Genomic DNA, 6,467 nt, shown 5'->3' with positions numbered 1-6,467 from the left:
ACTCTTACACCCACATGGTTAACGCTTTTGAGAAACTTTCATTGGCCAAGAAAGGACATTTTCTTCAGTATTCTTTTCATAGTACTACATCTACAGTGACCAGAATTTTCATAACTCTATGAGCAGGAAAATGCCCTAGAAGAGCAGTTTGGTGTTGAAGCTGGGACCACACTGAGGGCACAGATGCAGGCTGGGGCTTAGTTGGTGTAGACTGAACACAGAACCTCGTTCAGTGGAATTACCAACTTTGAGAACAGGTTAATGCGTGTAATTCTCACTGCATGGTGTGAAAAAAACTTTGTAGTTCTCAAGCAGGAAACACATTTTCTGAGCCAGTGGCTATAAAATTGACTCATGTCTGCATCTTAATTGCATTTTACACATTCTGTACTTAGCTGCTTATTAATATCAAGGCACAAGACGAATATGATTTGAGAGGCTCCCAGAATCCTTGCTTGGAAGGTTTCTTTTTGAAGAGTCTTCATCCAGCTCTCCACAGCCCTTGTGCCTGGTTTTCTTTGGCACATTCTGATGTTAAGTAGAAAATACAATGCTTACCACTGGACTTCCTGATAATAGCGATGTCAGGTGGCCTCATGCAGCAATAGCTTGAAGCAGAACTCCAATTCCTCAGCCAGAGATTAAAGTCCGGTCATGGCGGTGAGAGCACGAAATACTAACCACTAGAGCAGTGGTCAGTGCCCTGGCCCTTCAGCTTTGCAGAAAAAGAATTCCCTCCAAGATGGAAAGCAGTGAAACAAGTAAAATATTTATTAGGAGTGAAAAAAGTACAGTACGTGTAAATAGACTCAGAGAGAGTCGAGCCCTTGAGGCAGCTTAAATTACTCATAATGGGGCATTTCTTCCAGGTTTCCTTTGGCCAATCATTTTGATATGCCTGGTTTATAGCCCATATTAAGTATACCTCAGGATCCTCGCATGTGTGTTATACATCTCTTAGCCAAGATGGATTCCGCTGAAGAGGCTTATGGGTAGTGAACTCTGATTAGCATAACTCCCCTTTTGACCTCCAAGGAAGCTTTCTGCACATGTGTAGTCAGGAAGGTCTCCTGACTTAGAGAATGAGAAATATGTAATCTCTTATCTTCTACCTGGGCAGAGCCCAGCCTTCCCTCTCAATTGTCTTGCCTTTCTAGTCTTGGAGTATCAGTGCACAGGGGATGAATTTCCAATTGCTTTTCCCTGGGGATGGGGGAGAGCACCCAACTCCTGTCTCAATATAGTGAGCTTTTCCCCTACCTCATCCCTGCCTGTCTATGTGGAAAGCCATAGCATGGCTACATCCACCACAGAGAACAGAAACTAGTAAGGGGAATTTGCCCCTCCCCCATCTAGATACAAAACATGCCAACACAGAAACTTAAGAAAGATAAATTAGAGGGTAAGCATTTGCTTTGCACAAGGAGTCTCCAGCAGATCTATCTAAGGAATAAGCTTCCTGAAACAACTTATGACCCCAACTATGCAGAGTTGGGCCAAATTTCTTGAGTGAAAGGCACAGTCCTCCACAAGACTACCCTTGCTTCTGACACCAGCTGCCAGTTTGGGGCCCCCAGTTTTGCTCTCCCTTCTGATCAGCTGGCTATAAATTCAGGGATTCCATTGAGTCCCTTTAGGTTCAATAATTCATTACAGTGATTCACAGAACTCGAGAAACTGCTGTACTCACAATTACCATCTTACAATAGCGAAAGGATACCAATCAGAACCAGCCAGAGGGAGAAACACACAGAGTTCTGAAAGAGTCCCAGATATGAAGCTTCCAGTCATCCTCTTTCCACGGAGTCCTGGGCAGCACTGCCTCCTCCTGGCTATGACAATATTCAAGAAACCAACCAGGGAAGCTTGTCTAATCTTTTGTGCACAGAGTTTTATTGGAGTTTCATTACAAGGCATGATTGATAGAATGACTGGCTGGGCAAAAGAACTCAATCTTCAGCCCTCTCCCCTCCATGAAGGTTGGGTTGATATCACAGGGCTTGAAGCCCCAACCCTCTAATCACAAGGTTGGTCTTTCTGGCTGGCCAGCCCCCTGGCATCATCTCATCAGCACACGCTGTCTAGGGGCCACCATGAGTCACCTCACTGGCAGCCCACCATGAGTAACAAAGACACTCCTATCACTCAGGGCAACTCCAAGGGTTTAGAGGTTTCCTCCCAGAAATGGTGGACAAAGGCCAGTCAAATTGTTTACTATGTACTCCTATTCTTGCCTGGGAAATCCCACGGACAGAGAAGGCTGGCAGGCTACAGTCCCTGGGGTCGCAAAGAGTCAGGCACAACTGAGCACACACACATGCATACCCAGAAAACTCACCTCTAAATGTGAATAATGGTGTCTCTTGCAAGGAGTTTTTTTTTTTAATAAGGATTAAATAAAAAATAAATATGCTTCTGGTGAAGAGCACTCATTCAGTGAAAGTTAGCTACTTTACTGAATTTGTGACCACTGACCTCCTAAAAATACATCCACTGCTAACTCTATTTTATGTTCCCTGAGGGCAGGGGAAATGCTTGATTCATTTTTATATGCTTCACAGTAACTAGTTGTGTCTTGCACAAAAGATTTCCAATCCATATTTACAGATTTAATATAAAAATCTATCCTTCTTTAAGATTTTTTTATTTCTCCTAAGGCTATCTACCTTTCTTCAAGATTAATATTTATTTGAACTTATTTACTTTAAATACCAGAACTCAGTCTTAGGAGGGATCAGAGGAGCAGCAGAAACTGCACTGAAATAAAACAATAGTTGTCTTCCAGGGTCACTGCAAACATCGGTGGGTACATCTGACTTCTGGATAAAAGATACATTTATGGATATTTCTCCTCATTCTTTCAACGCTGTCAGGGAAACAGGGGGAAATTTCCCCCTTTCCTTTTTGGTTCTTTTCAGCTGGTCGAAGAATGAAATTGACTTGAAGAATTGATGCTTCTGAACTGTGGTCTTGGAGAAGACTCTTGAGAGTCCCTTGGACTTCAGGGAGATTCAACTAGTCAGTCCTAAGAGAAATCACTCCTGAATATTCACTGGAAGGACTGATGCTGAAGCTGAAACTCCAATACTTTGGCCACCTGATGCAAAAAGTGACTAATTTGGAAAGACCCTGTTGCTGGGAAAGTTTGAAGGCAGGAAGAGAAGGGGATGACAGAGGATGAGATGGTTGGATGGCATCACCGACTGAATGGACATGAGTTTGAGTAAGATCCAGGAGTTGGTGATGGCCAGGGAAGCCTGGCATGCTGCAGTCCGTGGGGTCGCAAAGAGTTGGGCACGACTGAGTGACTGAACTGAACTGAACTGATTAAAGAATCTAAGCAAAGTTATTGTTTACACAAACTCCTCAGGCCTGAATTCCCTATCTCTGGGAGTAAGGATGTCTCTTTATCTCTTGGTGTGGGGCAGGGGAGCACCTTTCACAAGGGAGATTTATTTCCTGCTCTTAGTGGGGCAAAGGAGGGTCAGAGTGCCCCTCTTAGACTGATGATTGTTCTTAAATAACTTCGGTTCAAAATAAACAATATGCCAATGTGGCATATTTGGGGCAGTCTGACCTGAACCCCATCAGAGCTTTTTCTCAGCACTGAAAAGAGAAAGTCTTCTTCACATTGGAAACTTCCATCATGAAAAAAGGTTTTTTAAAATACGATGCTTTTCTATATACCTGTATTCAGCAATTGGAAAGTAACTTCATTCATAATGGTAACAAAACTATGAAATATTTTGAATAAGGTTACCAAGATGTGAAAGACCCTTTTAAAGAAAACTATAAACTATTACTGACAAGCATATCTGGTTGTGAACCAGAAAATTCCACTTAATACTCCACAAATTAATCTGTAAATTTAATGCAATCATAATAAAAATCTCCCAATTACTTTTTATGTAATTTGGTAAGAGCATACTAAAATGTGTGTGAACAATTCAATGAAAAGCAGCCATCAAGGTAATTTTGCAAGTGAAGAACAAATTCTGGAAATTTCATTTCCTATATCAAGTTTTAAACAAGCTATAGTAACTTACCAGGTGGCACTAGTAGTAAAGAACTTGCCTGCCAATGCAGGAGATGCAAGAGATGTAGGTTCGGTCCCTGGGTCAGGAAGATCCCCTGAGGAAGGAAACAGCAACCCACTCCAGTACCCTTGCTTGGAAAATCCCATGGACAGAAGAGCCTGGTGGACTACAGTCAATAGGGTTGCAAAGAGTCGGACACAACGGAAGTGACTTGGCACACACACCACAGTAACTTAAGAGACACAGTAAGGCCCTTAAATATGAACCTTCAAGTTGGAACTTTCAAAGAGGTGAATGTGTATTTGCATGTTGAATCACGTGAGTTAGTTCGCATGTCTGGTGTGCACTGTCATGTGCATCCATCCGTGTCATTTTGCTTGTGTGTACTTTGCTGTACAGTACTCTATAGCATACAGCAGTACAATATCTTTATCTCAAGCTCAGGATGTGAGCGAGTGAAATTGCAGCTTGCCTTCTGTCTCCTATTGCTGATGATCCTTCATCTCGACCATCTCTCACGCCCTCTCTCTCTTCCAGTCGGTAACTCTTCTTGCCTCTTCACTCGATGCCAGCCCCTGTATGCCAACTGTTGTACTGTACTGCTGCACTTTTCAACCAGTCGTGTCTGGCTCTTTGTGATCCCATGAACTATAGCCCACAAGGCTCCTCTGTCTATGGGATTTTCCAGGCAAGGATATTGGAATGGGTTGTCATTTCCTTCTCCAGGAGATCTTCCCAACCCAGAGATCAAACCCAGGTCCTCCTGCATTGCAGGTGGATGCTTTACAGTCTGAGCTATTTATTTGTGTGAAAGCATTAGAAACCTATTACACGCCAGTCTATGTCTGACGCAGGATGCAGCATGCTAGGGGCTGGTGCATGGGGATGACCCAGAGAGATGTTATGGGGAGGGAGGTGGGAGGGGGGTTCATGTTTGGGAACGCATGTAAGAATTAAAGATATTAAAATTTAAAAAATAAAAAACTAAAAAAAAAAAAAAGAAACCTATTACAGTATAGTACTACATAACCAGTTGTGCTACTGGGATATCTAGACCAACTTTGTTGGACTTATGCACAAAGTGGACTGTGCTCTCAGAACAGAACTCATTCATATCTAGGGGACTTACTGTATAGTATTGAAACAAGAGTAAAGTGGTCTTTGGACTAGAATAGAAATTCCACATATAAATTCCATAATACTTGGAAATTTAGTGTATGCTAAAGTAACATTTCAAATCAGTGGGTCGATATCAATATGCCAGCAAATTTGGAAAACTCAGCAGGCCACAGGACTGGAAAAGGTCAGTTTTCATTCCAATCCCAAAGATAACTAATGCTAAAGAACGTTCAAACTACCACACAATTGTACTCATTTCACATGCTAGTAAAGTAATGCTCAAAATTCTCCAAGCTAGGCTTCAACAGTACATGAACTGAGAAATTCCAGATGATCAAGCTGGATTTAGAAAAGGCAGAGGAACCAGAGATCAAATTGCCAACATCCACTGGATCATAGAAAATGCAAGAGTTCCAGAAAAATATCTACTTCTGCTTCACTGACTAAAGCCTTTGACTGTGTGGATTACAATAAACTGTGGAAAATTCTTAAAGAGATGGGACTACCAGACCACCTTACCTGCCTCCTGAGAAACCTGTATGCAAGTCAAGAAACAAGAGTTAGAACCGGACATCGAACAACGGACTGGTTCCAAACTGGGAAAGGAGTATGTTAAGCCTGTGCATTGTCACCCTACTTATTTAACTTATATGCAGAGTACATCATGTGAAAGGCGGGGCTGGATGAAGCACAAGCTGGAATCAAGATTGCCAGGAAAAATATCAATAACCTCAGATATGCAGATGATACCACCCTTGTGGCAGAAAGCGAAGAAGAACTAAAGAGCCTATTGATGAGAGTGAAAGAGGAGAGTGAAAAAGCTGGATTAAAACTCAACATTCAAAAAACTAAGATCATGGCATCTGGTCTCATCACTTCATGGCAAATAGATAGGAAACAGTGGAAATAGTGACAGACTTTATTTTGGGGGGCTCCAAAATCACTGCAGATGGTGACTACAGCCACAAAATTAGAAGACACTTGCTCCTTGGAAGAAAAGCTATAACAAAATTATACAGTATATTAAAAAGCAGAGACATTACTTTGCCAACAAACGTCCATCTAGTCAAAGCTATGGTTTTTCCAGTAGTCATGTATGAATGTGAGAGTTGGACTGTAAAGAAGGCTGAGAGCCAAAAAATTGATGATTTTGAACTGCGGTGTTGGAGAAGACTCTTGAGAATCCCTTGAACTGCAAGGAGATAAAACCACTCCATCCTAAAGGAAATCAGTCCTGAATGTTCATTGGAAGGACTGATGCTGAAGCTAAAGCTCCAGTACTTTGGCCACCTGATGCAAAGAACCAACTAA

The sequence above is a fragment of the Ovis aries genome, chromosome 3 (genome assembly GCF_016772045.2).
Source record: "Ovis aries strain OAR_USU_Benz2616 breed Rambouillet chromosome 3, ARS-UI_Ramb_v3.0, whole genome shotgun sequence".
Lineage (NCBI taxonomy): Eukaryota > Metazoa > Chordata > Mammalia > Artiodactyla > Bovidae > Ovis > Ovis aries.
The sequence above is the reverse complement of the archived record's forward strand: the minus strand, read 5'-3'. Positions refer to the sequence as shown.